Source organism: Ambystoma mexicanum, chromosome 8, assembly GCF_040938575.1.
Source record: "Ambystoma mexicanum isolate Mex_15411 chromosome 8, UKY_AmexF1_1, whole genome shotgun sequence".
Classification (NCBI taxonomy): Eukaryota; Metazoa; Chordata; class Amphibia; order Caudata; family Ambystomatidae; genus Ambystoma; species Ambystoma mexicanum.
Genome location: NC_090929.1, coordinates 75,322,733 through 75,339,544, shown reverse-complemented (window position 1 = coordinate 75,339,544; position 16,812 = coordinate 75,322,733). Strand labels below are relative to the sequence as shown.

The 16,812-nt window shown below is 54.6% G+C and overlaps 1 protein-coding gene across 1 annotated transcript in view; it reads left to right on the top strand.

Annotated features, from left to right (window-relative positions):
- DDX31 (DEAD-box helicase 31) overlaps positions 1-16,812 on the top strand; it is a 468,302-nt gene that overhangs the window by 330,326 nt on the left and 121,164 nt on the right. The gene's annotated exons all lie outside the window — the stretch shown is intronic.

Below are 16,812 nucleotides of genomic sequence, written 5' to 3'. Positions count from 1 at the left end.
CCTGTGTGTGCAGTTGGATAAGACTGGGAATGCCAACCACTGCCACATCCGGATGGAGTAGTGTTGGTTAACCGATGTCGTGTATTGACTGGATTCACAAACACCTGCTTGCCCCTCCTACAGAGGTGGCCGGGGCCGAAACTTGGACACGGTTATGAATGTGGGTGGGCGCCATGTGTGGGAGGGGCTGTGGGTGTCGGCCGGTCCCAGATCTGGATGGAGGTGCGGCGATGCTCACGCGCCCACCTGGAGAGAATATGGAAGTTTAGCGCTTCGCTTCCAGACAGCAATGCCAATTAACCAATCCACTAACAATTTCACCCTCTGCATACACCTCTCAAACTCTAACCAAACACAACAAATTTCACCACACTGCAACAACAAACCACACATAGACTCGCACAACAGCACATGGCGGCTACCGACCGGAAAACACCCCAAGCCCAGTTAACGTTGTTAACCGGGTTGAGCATCACTGCTCTTTTGCACTTTTCCAAGTTATTCCCACTAATCCCCCCCCCCCCGCCTCTCCCCATCTCCCCTTTTCGGAGCCAGCGGAGCGCCAGAGGACCACTCCGGTGGTGATAGTGCTTGGTACAAATATTCATTAACATGTCAGGCAGGAGGGTGTGACTTGGAAGGCGGTCACATTACTACATGCATTCAGCCATGTAGTCTCATGAAACATCCTAGGATCCGACATGAGCCAGATGGGAATGTTCTTTTGTAGTAGCATTATGTAAGGACAAACTAAAGCAATCCTTTTAGGCTCAAGATCGTATGTCAAAGTAAGGGCCACCCGGTAAGGCTCAAAGCAAACTTTTTTACCATTCTTAGTAAGGGCGGATCATGGGCCTTTCTGGCAAATGAACATAACACCAAATGGGGAGATAGGTGCTAGGGGGGGGGGGGGGCCTGCGCAAAAAAAATAATAAAGAAAATTGGCTCCCACGATCTTGTTTCAGCGTGTAGCGAAGCCTCTAGTCTCCTTGGCGATGTGCTTGTGCCGCTGTCGTCTCCTTGGAGGTGTGCTTGTGTGCGCTGCCATCTCCTTGGATGCGTGCTTGTGCTGCTGGCGTCTCCTTGGATACGTGCTTGTGCTGCTGTCGTCTCCTTGGCGATGTGCTTGTGCCACTGGCGCATGGCGAGGACTGCTTTGTAGTGGATGTCCTTCTGTAGCATGCCTTAAAACTAAGGCTGTAGAAACAGAAAGACAGGAGACCAGGCTAAGGTATTTACAGGGTCCTCTCTAGGCCTCCAACCACCTCCCTCCACCAGTGTCCTGGTTCTCCAGCTTTTCAATCCATTCTCTCCCTCTCCGAGCTGCCCCTCATGCCTGGGCGACCCTCTCTAGTTTTGTCCTTCTCTCTCCCTGCACTCGCCCCCCACCTTGGCCCTCCCAGGCTTTCCATTGTGTCTTCTCTCCGCCTCCCACTGCTGTTAACTCCCCTGATCTTCCTTTCGCCCCCCCCCCTCGTATTCCAGATGATTCTTTGTTTCACTTCTCCACGCTGGTGACCCTTCACTTGAATTTTCTCCTCACTATTCACCTCCTTAGGAAAGTCGACATCAAAGGTTCTCTGTTCACCCCTTCTCCCGTGGTTTCTCTCCCCACCTTCTGGCAACATCTCTGTAACCAGAGCTAACTTCGAAATCTTTCTCTTACAACCTTCTGGGTCCATCTCTCCCAGCCGCCTGGTTGTCACTCTCCCCATCCCAATGAGTCTTCCCAGCCTCCTAGGTTTCTCTCCCCCTCCAAGCTTCCTGGGTTAAGCTGGGGGAGAGATAAATAGGTATATCTTTCCTTTCTGCCTCCTGGGTTCTTCTCTCCCCCTAACCCCCGGGGGTGTCCCTCTCCTCATTTAGCCTCCTGGGTTGGTTTCTCACCCCCCTGCCTCCTGGGTTGGTTCCTCACCCCCCCTAGCCTCCTGGGTTGGTTCCTCACCCCCCCTAGCCTCCTGGGTTGGTTCCTCACCCCCCCTAGCCGCCTGGGTTGGTTCCTCACCCCCCCCTAGCCTCCTGGGTTGGTTCCTCACCCCCCCTAGCCTCCTGGGTTGGTTCCTCGCCCCCCTAGCCTACTGGGTTGGTTCCTTGCTCCCCACTAGCCTCCTGGGCTGGTTCCTTGCCCCCCCACTAGCCTCCTGGGCTGGTTCCTTGCCCCCCCACTAGCCTCCTGGGCTGGTTCCTTGCCCCCCCACTAGCCTCCTGGGCTGGTTCCTTGCCCCCCCACTAGCCTCCTGGGCTGGTTCCTTGCCCCCCCACTAGCCTCCTGGGCTGGTTCCTTGCCCCCCACTAGCCTCCTGGGTTAGTCCATCACTTACCCCTAGCCTTGCATGCTCCTCTCCCCCCCAGCCTCCCAGGCTCCTCTCTACCTCCTAGCCTCCTGCGGTCCTCTCTTCCCTCTAACCCCTGGGTCCCTCTGTTTCCCCCCCCTGGGTCCCTCTGTTTCCCCCCCCCCTGGGTCCCTCTGTCCCCCCCCCCTGGGTCCCTCTGTCCCCCCCCCCTGGGTCCCTCTGTCCCCCCCCCCTGGGTCCCTCTGTTCCCCCCCCCTGGGTCCCTCTGTTCCCCCCCCCTGGGTCCCTCTGTTCCCCCCCCCTGGGTCCCTCTGTTCCCCCCCCCTGGGTCCCTCTGCCCCCCCCCCTGGGTCCCTCTGTCCCCCCCCCTGGGTCCCTCTGTCCCCCCCCCCTGGGTCCCTCTGTCCCCCCCCCTGGGTCCCTCTGTCCCCCCCCCTGGGTCCCTCTGTCCCCCCCCCCCCTGGGTCCCTCTGTTCCCCCCCCCCCCCCTGGGTCCCTCTGTTTCCCCCCCCGGGTCCTTCTGTTTCCCCCCCCGGGTCCTTCTGTTTCCCCCCCCGGGTCCTTCTGTTTCCCCCCCCGGGTCCTTCTGTTTCCCCCCCCGGGTCCTTCTGTTTCCCCCCCCGGGTCCTTCTGTTTCCCCCCCCGGGTCCTTCTGTTTCCCCCCGGGTCCTTCTGTTTCCCCCCCCCCCCGGGTCCTTCTGTTTCCCCCCCCCCCGGGTCCTTCTGTTTCCCCCCCCCCCGGGTCCTTCTGTTTCCCCCCCCCGGGTCCTTCTGTTTCCCCCCCGGGTCCTTCTGTTTCCCCCCCCCCCGGGTCCTTCTGTTTCCCCCCCCCCCGGGTCCCTCTGTTCCCCCCCCCCCCCGGGTCCCTCTGTTTCCCCCCCTCCCCGGGTCCCTCTGTTTCCCCCCCTCCCCCCGGGTCCCTCTGTTTCCCCCCCCCTCCCCCGGGTCCCTCTGTTTCCCCCCCTCCCCCCGGGTCCCTCTGTTTCCCCCCTCCCCCCGGGTCCCTCTGTTTCCCCCCCTCCCCCCGGGTCCCTCTGTTTCCCCCCCTCCCCCCGGGTCCCTCTGTTTCCCCCCTCCCCCCGGGTCCCTCTGTTTCCCCCCTCCCCCCGGGTCCCTCTGTTTCCCCCCCCCCCCCTGGGTCCCTCTGTTTCCCCCCCCCCTGGGTCCCTCTGTTTCCCCCCCCCCCTGGGTCCCTCTGTTTCCCCCCCCCCCCTGGGTCCCTCTGTTCCCCCCCCCTGGGTCCCTCTGTTCCCCCCCCCCTGGGTCCCTCTGTTCCCCCCCCCCTGGGTCCCTCTGTTCCCCCCCCCCCGGGTCCCTCTGTTCCCCCCCCCCTGGGTCCCTCTGGTTCCCCCCCCCGGGTCCCTCTGTTTCCCCCCCTCCTGGGTCCCTCTGTTTCCCCCCCCCCTGGGTCCCTCTGTTTCCCCCCCCCCTGGGTCCCTCTGTTTCCCCCCCCCCTGGGTCCCTCTGTTTCCCCCCCCCCCCTGGGTCCCTCTGTTTCCCCCCCCCCCCCTGGGTCCCTCTGTTTCCCCCCCCCCCCTGGGTCCCTCTGTTCCCCCCCCCCCTGGGTCCCTCTGTTCCCCCCCCCTGGGTCCCTCTGTTCCCCCCCCCCGGGTCCCTCTGTTCCCCCCCCCCTGGGTCCCTCTGGTTCCCCCCCCCGGGTCCCTCTGGTTCCCCCCCCCCGGGTCCCTCTGGTTCCCCCCCCCCCGGGTCCCTCTGGTTCCCCCCCCCCCCGGGTCCCTCTGGTTCTCCCCCCCCCCCGGGTCCCTCTGGTTCTCCCCCCCCCCCCGGGTCCCTCTGTTCCCCCGCCCCCTGGGTCCCTCTGTTCCCCCCGCCCCCCTGGGTCCCTCTGTTCCCCCCGCCCCCCTGGTCCCTCTGTTCCCCCCCCCCCCCCCCCCGGGTCCCTCTGTTCCCCCCTCCCCCCCGGGTCCCTCTGTTCCCCCCTCCCCCCCCGGGTCCCTCTGTTCCCCCCTCCCCCCCCGGGTCCCTCTGTTCCCCCCTCCCCCCCGGGTCCCTCTGTTCCCCCCTCCCCCCCCGGGTCCCTCTGTTCCCCCCTCCCCCCCCGGGTCCCTCTGTTCCCCCCTCCCCCCCGGGTCCCTCTGTTCCCCCCTCCCCCCCTGGGTCCCTCTGTTTCCCCCCCCTGGGTCCCTCTGTTCCCCCCCCCCTGGGTCCCTCTGTTCCCCCCCCCCTGGGTCCCTCTGTTTCCCCCCCTGGGTCCCTCTGTTTCCCCCCCTGGGTCCCTCTGTCCCCCCCCCTGGGTCCCTCCCTCTGTTTCCCCCCCCCCAGTCCCTCTCTTCCCCCTGGCCCCCCTAACCTCATGGGTTTGTTTCTCCCCGCCAGCCTCCTGGGTTGCCCCCCCCACTAGAATCCTGGGTTGGTTCCTCTCCCTCACCACCCCCCTAGCCTCCTGGGTTGGTTCCTCTCACCCCCTGCCCCCTAGCCTCCTGGGTTGGTTCCTCTCCCCCCACCCCCTAGCCTCCTGGGTTGGTTCCAACCCCCCCTCCACCCCCTAGCCTCCTGGGTTGGTTCCTCCCCCCCACCCCCTAGCCTCCTGGGTTGGTTCATCTCCCCCCTCCCCTAGCCTCCTGGGTTGGTTTCTCTCCTCCCTCCTCCTAGCCTCCTGGGTTGGTTCCTCACCCACCTAGCCTCCTGGGTTGGTCCATCTCTTACCCCTAGCCTCGTAGGCTCACCCCCCCAGCCTCCTGGGCTCCTCTCTTCCCTCTAACCCCTGGGTCCCTCTGTCCCCCCCCTGGGTCCCTCTGTCCCCCCCCCTGGGTCCCTTAGCCTCATGGGTTTGTTTCTCCCCCCCACTAGCCTCCTGGGCCCCTCCCCACTAGCCTCCTGGGTTGGTTCCTCTCCCTCCCACCCCCTAGCCTCCTGGGTTGGTTCCTCTCCCTGCCACCCCCTAGCATCCTGGGTTGGTTCCTCTCCCCCCTCCCCCTAGCATCCTGGGTTGGTTCCTCTCCCCCCTCCCCCTAGCCTCCTGGGTTGGTTCCTCTCCCCCCTTCCCCTAGCCTCCTGGGTTGGTTCCTCTCCCCCTCCCCCTAGCCTCCTGGGTTGGTTCTTCTCCCCCTCCCCCTAGCCTCCTGGGTTGGTTCTTCTCCCCCTCCCCCTAGCCTCCTGGGTTGGTTCCTCTCCCCCTCCCCCTAGCCTCCTGGGTTGGTTCCTCTCCCCCTCCCCCTAGCCTCCTGGGTTGGTTCCTCTCCCCCTCCCTCTAGCCTCCTGGGTTGGTTCCTCTCCCCCTCCCCCTAGCCTCCTGGGTTGGTTCCTCTCCCCCTAGCCTCCTGGGTTGGTTCCTCTCCCCCTAGCCTCCTGGGTTGGTTCCTCTCCCCCTAGCCTCCTGGGTTGGTTCCTCTCCCCCTAGCCTCCTGGGTTGGTTCCTCTCCCCCCCACCCCCTAGCCTCCTGGGTTGGTTCCTCTCCCTCCCACCCCCCTAGCCTCCTGGGTTGGTTCCTCTCCCTCCCACCCCCCTAGCCTCCTGGGTTGGTTCCTCTCCCCCTCCCACCCCCCTAGCCTCCTGGGTTGGTTCCTCTCCCCCTCCCACCCCCCTAGCCTCCTGGGTTGGTTCCTCTCCCCCTCCCACCCCCCTAGCCTCCTGGGTTGGTTCCTCTCCCCCTCCCACCCCCCTAGCCTCCTGGGTTGGTTCCTCTCCCCCTCCCACCCCCCTAGCCTCCTGGGTTGGTTCCTCTCCCCCTCCCACCCCCCTAGCCTCCTGGGTTGGTTCCTCTCCCCCTCCCACCCCCCTAGCCTCCTGGGTTGGTTCCTCTCCCCCTCCCACCCCCCTAGCCTCCTGGGTTGGGTCCTCTCCCCCTCCCACCCCCCTAGCCTCCTGGGTTGGTTCCTCTCCCCCCTCCCCCTAGCCTCCTGGGTTGGTTCCTCTCCCCCCTCCCCCTAGCCTCCTGGGTTGGTTCCTCTCCCCCCTCCCCCTAGCCCCCTGGGTTGGTTCCTCTTCCCCCTCCCCCTAGCCTCCTGGGTTGGTTCCTCTCCCTCCCACCCCCTAGCCTCCTGGGTTGGTTCCTCTCCCTCCCACTCCCTAGCCTCCTGGGTTGGTTCCTCTCCCTCCTCCCCCTAGCCTCCTGGGTTGGTTCCTCTCCCCCCTCCCCCTAGCCTCCTGGGTTGGTTCCTCTCCCCCCTCCCCCTAGCCTCCTGGGTTTGTTCCTCTCCCCCCTCCCCCTAGCCTCCTGGGTTGGTTCCTCTCCCCCCTCCCCCTAGCCTCCTGGGTTGGTTCCTCTTCCCCCTCCCCCTAGCCTCCTGGGTTGGTTCCTCTCCCCCTCCCCCTAGCCTCCTGGGTTGGTTCCTCTCCCCCTAGCCTCCTGGGTTGGTTCCTCTCCCCCTAGCCTCCTGGGTTGGTTCCTCTCCCCCTAGCCCCCTGGGTTGGTTCCTCTCCCTCCCACCCCCCTAGCCTCCTGGGTTGGTTCCTCTCCCCCTCCCACCCCCCTAGCCTCCTAGGTTGGTTCCTCTCCCCCTCCCACCCCCCTAGCCTCCTGGGTTGGTTCCTCTCCCCCTCCCACCCCCCTAGCCTCCTGGGTTGGTTCCTCTTCCCCTCCCACCCCCCTAGCCTCCTGGGTTGGTTCCTCTTCCCCCTCCCCCTAGCCTCCTGGGTTGGTTCCTCTTCCCCCTCCCCCTAGCCTCCTGGGTTGGTTCCTCTTCCCCCCTGCCCCTAGCCTCCTGGGTTGGTTCCTCTCCCCCCTCCCCTAGCCTCCTGGGTTAGTTCTTCTCTTCTCTCTAGCCTCCTGGTACCTCTCCCCCCACTGATGGGTCATGCTCCTGGAGAGGTCTTGCAGTTTTAATGTGCGACTGGGGGTTCCTTCATGTGGACGCTCGTCTCTCTGCTTACCACACCCTGGCGTGACCCATCAGTAGGACTTCCGTGGCCTAGCCGGTCTTCTGCGTATGTGTGTGTGGAGACCTTGTGAGGAGACTAGTTCTCTGCTCGTCTTTTCTGGCCTTGCTCTTCCCCTGCCCCCCCCAGTGCCCCCCTGGTATTTTTATTTGATTTCTGGACCCATACGAGGGGAGCTGAGCGTGCGGCTCCTACCAGCTCCATGGGCCCATCCCCTGCCTCTCCGCATGTGGCATGGTGTGTGACTTTTTGTAATTGTTCATTTGTACAGTGCTTAAAAAGGGCTTCAGAATGATCTAAACAGAAAATTAACTAACGTACTAGGCCTGACCGCATTTCACCTCCTAGTGCAAGTGCATGAAGTGTAACAGACGCAGCCAGGTTAGGGAGGGGAGGCAAAGGGGGGACAAGACCGACCTTACTAGGTAAATTCAGGCCATGCAAGTGTACAGACGGAGGTGCAATGGAGGGGAGGGGGGAGAGGGAAACAAGTGTGCCCAGTCTAGCAGAGCCCTGGGTTCAGTGCAGAGATGTTAGCTCTCTCATGGAACATAGATGAAGTGCAGTACGGGTTGCCGCTCTCTTGGAACGAAAGCTGAAAGTGTGGTAGTGCTGCGCATAGTGCAGCGGCCCGGAGGCAAGTGCAAGGACTGGCGAGGTAGCCTGGGACCTGTGAGACTCTGGAGGTGCACCATGCGACCAGTCAGTAAAAACTGAACCGAGTTAGGAAGGGAAGGAGGAGTAAGGCAGGAGAGAAAGAGAGCAGCTTAGCAGGGGAGAGGGAGAGAGAAGGATAAAGCGAAGAGGAAGGTCTTGAGGAGTTTCTGGAACTTAAAGAGCTCTGGCTCAAGGCAGGGAGGCTGTTCCAGAGGAAGGCACCTGCAGAGGATACCTATCCGCCCCCCATCCCCCAAGTCTCTGCTTGGAAAAATAGCTTACACGCAGAGAGTTGGAGGAGGAGCTGTAGTAGGAAAGTATTTAGGAAGAGAGCATTGTAGATAGTGCGGGCCCTGGCCCCAGAAAGCCTTGTGGACTATGCAGAGGGCCTTGAACTTGATTCTAGCAGCCACGGGGAGCCAGTGGAGGGATTTCGGCGCCAGAGAGATGCGGTCCCTGTGCTTGAGGCCAAGGATGTCTTGCGGTTCTGTTCTGGATGAGTTGTAGCGGGCCAAGGGTAAAAGTAGGCAGATTGAGAAAGAGGCTGTTGCAGTAGTCCAGCCTAGAAAGAACTAGGGCTCTGGAGACGGTGAGTCTTTAGGGGAAGGTGAGAAAAGATGGAGTACCTCTGAGGAGGTGCAGCTGGTAGTGTGACTTTTTAGAGATGTGAGAAGATAAGGAGAGTGTGGAGTCAAAAAAGACTCCCAGGTTTTTTGCCTCACTAGCAGGTGAGGGCGCAGGGCCAAGGGAGGCCAGCCACTGGGAAATTGGGAAAGCAGGGGCAGGGGTCCCAATGACGACGATCTGTCTTACTGGCATTGAGGCAGAGATCGTTAGCAGCACACCAATACTGAATTGTGAACAAACAGTTGTGAATGAGCGAGGAGGAGGAAGAGGCCGAGGGTAGCCTGAAGGAGAGCTGCGTGTCATCTGCATAACACTGAAAGTTACAGGTAAAGGCAGAGATCCTGTGGGCCAGAGGGGCCATGTAGATATTGAAGAACCATGGGGATAGGTTAGATCCCTAGGGGACACCACAAGTAGAGAGTGATAGAGAGAAAGGTCCCATGGTCCACGTGGGATGGACGGTCCGAGAGAAAGGAAACGAGCAATGCCAGGGCCCGATCTGTGATACCCAGGCAGGGGTACGAAGGACACAAAGGCAGAAGAGAGATCGAGAAGAATGAGGACAGGAGGAGAGTTAGTCAAGATTTGAGAGCAGGTCTTCACAGGTGTTCAGAAGAGCAGTTTCCGCGCCTCTGGATGCTCCAAAGCCAGACTGATGGTCATGGAGACAACCAACTGATTAAGTGTGGCGGGTGTGCTGAGAGATAGCTAATTACACCAGGAGTTTGCCCAGGAAAGGAGTGATGGAGATCGTGCGATAGACAGGATAGAAAGGTCAGAAGAGGATTTTTTGAGCAGAGGGTGCACAAGAGAGTGCTTGAGAGAAGTGGGGAAACCTCCTGTGGCGAAAAAGTTTGCAGAGGTCGGCCACGGCTGGAGCAAGATAATCAATGTCCTTTATGGTTTTATGAGGGCATGGGTCAATCTGTTTGGAGGCTTTCATGGACCGGGCTTGTCTAGGGACCACAATATTTGCCACAATAGGAACGGGGTGGGTTGAGAGAAGAGTTTACCAACGCACAGGCAAGTCCATCCACTCCACATTAAAGAGCGGATCGTCTTTAAAACGCTCGCCCTTACACATAAATGTTTCCACAACACGGCCCCTTCTACCTTGCACAGAGAACCCCCTCTACCTTGACCCGGAGGATTCGTGCAGGAGGTTCTAGCTTCCCTGTCGTGGCCGCGTCCCACGGGAACGCTCTACCACCCCACATCAGAAGTATTGATTCGCATTTAGCCTTGCGAAAAGCCATAAAAAAGATGTTGTTCATATAAACTAGTCCACACTGGCCCCGCTCTATTGCCTAGGCTGCCTATTACTACTAGCCATTTGATGTAACCTCCATTGTGAATGTATGATAATCCAAACCTGTAACCACCAATGTATTCTACTGAGTTCGCATTGTAAGGCTACACACTTACTGTAACCAAGAGTAAAGTACCTTCCTGTAACGTAGACATTTTCTTGCAACAGCGCCTCGATGCCCTTGGGCTGCTAGTGTGCTCTACAAATTAAAAAATAAATAAAACAGCACCAGAAACAGCATAATTTCATGTGTGCTTGTATACGTGTAATGGGTACCAGGCTCTCAATTCATTAATAAAGCTATAAAAAAAAAACTATAACGCAACAGCAGAGTGCAGCAATGAATGTTCCAGGCAGACTGTCGCTCTCTGCGCAGACCCGCATTGACTGCAGTCGCGGGATCACTGCGCAGACCCGTATAGACTGCATTTGCTGGGTCTCTGCGCAGACCTGTATAGAATGCATTCGCTGGGTCTCTGCGCAGACCCGTATAGACTGCATTCGCTGGGTCTCTGCGCAGACCCGTATAGACTGCATTCGCTGGGTCTCTGCGCAAACCCGTATAGACTGCAGTCGCTGGATCACTGCGCAGACCCGTATAGACTGCATTTGCTGGGTCTCTGCGCAGATCCGTATAGACTGCAGCCGCTGGCTCATTGCGGAGATCCGTATTGACTGCAGCCGCTGGATCTCTGCGCAGACCCTCATTTACTGCAGTCGCTGGATCTCTGCGCAGACCCTCATTGACTGCAGTCGCTGGATCACTGCACAGAACCGCATTGACTGCAGTTGCTGGATCACTGCGCAGAGACCCAGCGAATGCAGTCAATGCAGACCCTCATTGACTGCAGTCGCTGGATCTCTGCGCAGACCCTCATTGACTGCAGTCGCTGGATCTCTGCGCAGACCCTCATTGACTGCAGTCGCTGGATCTCTGCGCAGACCTATATTGACTGCAGTCGCTGGATCTCTGCGCAGACCTATATTGACTGCAGTCGCTGGATCTCTGCGCAGACCTATATTGACTGCAGTCGCTGGATCTCTGCGCAGACCTATATTGACTGCATCGCTGGATCTCTGCGCAGACCTATATTGACTGCAGTCGCTGGATCTCTGCGCAGACCTATATTGACTGCAGTCGCTGGATCTCTGCGCAGACCTATATTGACTGCAGTCGCTGGATCTCTGCGCAGACCTATATTCACTGCAGTCGCTGGATCTCTGCGCAGACCCCCATTGACTGCAGTCGCTGGATCTCTGCACATGACAGTGAGCACGCTTTTTAGCACTGTACTCGGGCAGCCCACACTTGAGTACCTACCCCTGGCTGCACCTAGACTGCTCAAGGATTTCTAGTGTGGCCCATCCAAGCCAACTTAAATACTTCCAGTGTGTTTTTATTATCCATAGATTTGTTGAATTGAAATCCATTTTTACTGCTTAATACAGTATAGAATATAGAACAAAATAGCCATTTAACAGCAGCAACAGTGTGGCTGTCCTGCTATGATCAGAGGAAAGAGTCCTGGGTATTCGATTTATTGGCGGTTGTTTCATTTTACATTACTTACAAAAAAGTAATGGGCGCCCACACTGTCACCACCCACATCAGTATAGTTACTTGGAGGCTCAGAAGGGCATATTTTAAGAACATTAAGACCATAGAATGCTGCTGTGTGGCACGTGTTTCCCCACTCGGGCTTGTGGGATGTAACCAGGTTGGGTGGATAATTATCGTGGGTTTAGGCACCGCTTCCCCACAATCTGGGTTTCTTCCCCCTCTCCACAGCATTTGGGGTTCTTTTCCTCTCTCCCCTGCCCCTATGTGTGTAAGTGTGTGCCAGTGTTGGAATTCTCCCCATTCTTCAGCACCTATGGCACAGAAAGCCGAATACAGCCTATGCATGCTACGTGGGATATAACGTAGCTCCACACCAACGTACTCCTAAAATGGGACACATACATATTTTTGAATACACACTTGCCCATTAATGTTTCGTGTTAAGTTGTTCCCAAATCTGCAAGAATGTGCCTCAACCGATGTCTTCCATGTATAGAAGTAGAAACCGTGAAGGACCGCCTCAGTCGGGTACGCTACACTTTTACTGTCGTTCCTCGATAACTACCTTGCTACGTGGACCTAGTGTTGGCTGATGCTCTTGCATTCATGGTTCCACATGAGCTCCTACTGTCCAGACTAACAAAACTAGGATGTGGAGGCAGAGGCTTGGAATATATATTCACTCCTCCTTATCTGGTCTGCAAGGAATGGTCTCACTGCCCCCTTTTACCTCCAGAGTATGGCCGCTTGAGTACGGAGTAAAGGGATTGTCTGTATCGCCCCATTATTTAATATTTACAATCATTCCCCTCCATCAGTTGAAAGACCTTTGGTGTCGCGGCTTAACATTACGTCAACGACACACAATTCTTATATGAAGCACCGACAATGGACAATCCCAAAGACGCTACTGTTAGTGCAGTAGTAGATAAAGAAAAAACATGCTCTGTGAGTGTTAATAGTGAGGACAGCTTCAGGTCCAGCATGAAAGAAGTAGGCATTTTTTAAAGCACAAACCATTTGTTTGGGATCTTGTGCAGGGAAGCCCCTTGCTGCTCACTGAGCTCTCACCAACAGCTTCATGTTCTGCCAGTTGTGTTTTGTAACTGGCCTGTACTCTATCATTTGTGTGTGCACTTCTTGTAACATGGCGGATGCCTCATTGTGTTGTGTTGGTGTATTTCTACTACAGTTGTGTTTTCAAGGTGTTTATAATTTGTCGTCACACTCATTTTGCATTATTGTCCCATCAGCTCATTTTTCAGTCGATTTTCAGTTTTGAACTAAAGCCTCCTGTGTTGACACAATGACCACAATTGTAAGTCTACACCATTTGCATTTAGACACTGGTTGAGCTACTTCCATAACTGGAGTCAAACGACTGTACCTGAAACAGATAATAGAAATTAATCATGGAAAAAATGGTCATGTCTAAACGTTGGAGCGACTAGAGATGCTGGCTTCAGTTCTGACACCGTTCCATCATGATGTTCTGCACGTAGATCGGTCTAGTAGCATCTTTCCAAGATGCCCGCCGCCGCTTTTATCTAAGCTGCCAGAGATCTTTCTCTCGATGCAACCTTTGCTGCTAGTTTGGGTCAGACGCTGTTCGTAATTCTCCCACTCTTGTTTTCCTTGCCGTGGCTCCCTTGCTCTTGCATCCCTGCACTTCTCCACTTGCTGCTGCTCTGGGTTCCCCATCGCCTTGCTCCCACCCGCTCTACACCATCTTCGAGTCGGACAGTCTATCCTTTGTTATTTTGGATCCCAGTTCATGGATTCTTTGAAGTGTATTCCTGTAAGACCACTGCCTTTCATCAGAAGGAACCATCAGTCCCTCCCATAGTTTTTTGTGCACTTTTTCCCTGTGTGGGGCAGTTTTCAGGGAGTCCCTCCTGCTTAGCTTGTTGCACAACCAAGCACGGTGGCCTCCGGCATAGACCGTCCTTAACACTTCACCAAGAATCCGACTGCTCCCCGCCCTAAGGAAAAGAAGAGAAAGGAACAGACTAAAAGGGAAACTCTGGAAGACTCTGAGGATCCTGAAACCGAAAGACCGGAAGTGAAGCGAATATGATCTGCAGGTGGCTGGAATAATTTACTATCTTTTCTAGGGATGCAGTCTGATTGCTAATTCCACTGAGGAGTGGCTATGCCAGTGAGACAGTGTTGCAAGGACTTGTATACCTCATTCCGCCGCAGAGCAGAAGCGAAGCGAAAGTGATCTGCAGGTGATCTTGGGTGTCAAGGCTGTCGGGCTGTGGGAGGTCTGTATGTGTGGTGACTGCAGGAAGTATTTCCTTTGAGCAGCATTGACAAACCCTGCCCTGCAAGCCTCCACCGTTACTGCGCTTTCTGTGCCGTGTGAACGCCAGGGGCTGAGCGAGCCTCAATCCAGCTGATTCGGTGGACTCTGTGAACAACGTAGCTCCAGAATATCAACAGACGGAGAGTAACGACTGGAACAACGGAATGGAGGATGGTGATTCTGAAGAATGTCAGAGAAGAATGTCGTAGGCGGAGTATGGAGCAACAGGATCCCACCTCAAAGGGCGCAAATAGTTTGCACTGCAGCGCACTAACGCAGATTATGTTCAAAAGACAGAAAGCACTAGAAGTACTGACAAAGGGGGGGGCCTAACACAAATAACAATAGTGCTGCTCCGTGTGAGGTCTCGTAAGGAACTACCAATACCTAGCCATTTAGACTGGTAGGTTTCGATCGCCAATGCCATTCACTGTGGCGGTCGAGATTGCGGCGTGTACTGGAACTCACATTAACATTATGCAAAACGGACTGTCAGCTACACTTGGAAAAAAAGTACCCGACAGTCCGAGAAAAATGAGTAGATCACCCGAGAAAGGCAACCAAAATACCAAAAGTTTGAACACCAAAAGTGATATGTATGAATTAGGAACGCAAATGCCACACATGGAAAAAGCAGCCGAAAGAAATACAGAAAAAGGGCAAGTTAACACAAACGTGGGCCAATTGGATGTGGCAATACAGCGTTTGGATAAATTAATCACCAAAGAATGGGAAACGCAGATGACGGTTGAGAAAGTAAGCACCACCAGAATAAATGGGGAGAAACAACAGACGCTGACATACCAAAAAAAGAAAGCATGAATGGTTGCAGGGTGAGCAGCCGCCAGCAATGATATCCTCCAAGAGAACCAATATCTGGAAACCATTCGGTTTAAAACTAAAACGAGCGGCACATGAAGAAACCCAGACATGTTAGGACAAAAGTCATCCATTGCTTGATGAAAGAACTACTGCACAGGCACCAGGGGGTCCCGCTACACTGAATGTGAAGGGGCCGGACGATCTGCCTGAAATATCCGATTACCAGGAGACCAATAATGAATAAAATGCACTTTAGACATAAACACAGCTTTGACCAGACTGTATGTGAACAAAAGAAAAAAAAAGGAAAGAATTAAGTGAACTCAAATATAGATAGGTGAGCACCTAAGAAAAAGCACAGCCAAAAAGATGCAACAAACACAAAAATTGGCAAAAAAATTACAAAAATAGGATGCAACAAATTGGTGCTGAAAAAATATTATATAACATCAGGAAAAAGAATACTGCTGAAATATGGTCGCAAATTAACAACAAGGACACCACGGAAGAGGCAATCTTAACTAATCCAATTTCTGCTAAGGAATGGATTGGTCACTTCTCAAAATGTTATGATCTAAACGTAGAAGAATCGAAACAATGGGTGACTAAAACCAGAAATTGGAATTTTTTACGAGTGGATCAACAGACTATATTCGAAGTAATAACAAAACTAAGTCCAGAGCACCAGGCCCAGATGGCCTGACAAACTCCCAACTGAAAGAAAATCCATCAGAATGGGCCAGGATATTATCTCCTCTATTCTCACATATCATCAACAAGCAAGGTGCAGAGAAGCTGGAATCTTGCAATCATCATGCCCATTTTCAAAAAAGGAATAAGATCTGATCCACACAACTAGCGACCCGTCGCAGTATTAGATGTGGTGGGTAAGATATTTGCAGCATTAGTGTCAAAAAACTGAATAGTGTAAAAAAACTGAATGACTGTAGCAAAGAGGTGAATCAGCAGGATAGGTGGCAAAGTGGTTTCACCAAAGGAATTGGTGCATCATTAAACATATTTGTAATTAACATACTAAAGGCACAAGCACAAAGAGAAAAAGAGAAAACAATTTGCATGGCGTTTATTGATCTCACTGAAGCATTTGATAGAATTGACCGTCCTAAACTATGGAACAAACTAATGAAATGGAGTTGCCGATTACTAATACTAGAGGTGATCCAAGAGTTATATTCCAAAACTTCAGTACACATAAGATTGGATCGAGCTGGGACATTAACAGAAAGCATCAACACAAACAAAGGATTAAAACAAGGCTGTCCCCTAGCAGCAGGCCTATTTAACAACTTCATTTCGGACATACAATATGCATTCAATAAGATTGGATGCTTTCCTCTGAATATTGGAGGAATGAAAATAGAACGATTGCTATGCGCCGATGACACGGTCCTGCTGGACCAAACGCAAGTGGGACTGCAACGACAACTTGAAGCCTTGGAAAAATACACGCAATCCAATGGGTTAAAGAGGAGTCCACAGAAATCCAGGATAATGGTGTTTAGAGAAAGAAAAAGCAAACGCCAAAAAAAAGATCTGTACCTGGCAGCTAGATGGGGGAAAAAGATTCCTTCAGCATTTACATATTTGGGAGTATTATTAAACACCTCGAATACGGGCGAACAAAGGCTACTGATGCTGAAAGCAAAGTGAAGAGCCTGGCAAGCCAGGGGAAAATCCTGATGAAGAAATAGTGTAAATTTACAATCAAACCGCTGATCGAGTTTTACAGACTAAAAGTCGCACCCATATTAACATACGGAGCAGAAACTGTATTAGAATTCAAACAGGAAAATTGGACAGGTATGTTTTGGAAGAGTAATGAGAGTCCCAATTAGCATGCCAATGCAAGCATTACGAATGGAACTTGACTGACAGCACTAGAGACGATAGTCACATTGAAAACGATAGCACTGTATCGTAAATGTTTGGAGGTTCCTGGTATAGGAGGCTTCACAGTTCTTAACGAAGCAATGACGAAAGAAGCTGACGTTACGTTAACAGAATGGAAGATATGCCAATCCATAATTAGCGATCTGGGCGAAACAAAGGTAGGGCTAATTGAAAATCCAGAAACAAAGATGAAATTATATAGAGTGGACTGGATAAGGGCACAAGACGAGCGTCAACGTCTCAAATATTATGGCAAATCATTTGTGGAAAGTCAAAAATTAAAGAGACTACCACACTATTTGGAGCAATTACCAAACTGGGCTTTTCGAGAACCATATCCACGATTCAGGCTAAACCTCTTTCCCGCGGGAGAAATCTTGAATGTGAGGTCAAAAGACAAACTTTACATGTAGATGGAGCAAGAACACGGATATAGTGGAAACACTAAAACATTTAATTATGTATTGGCCAGGTTTAGAACAT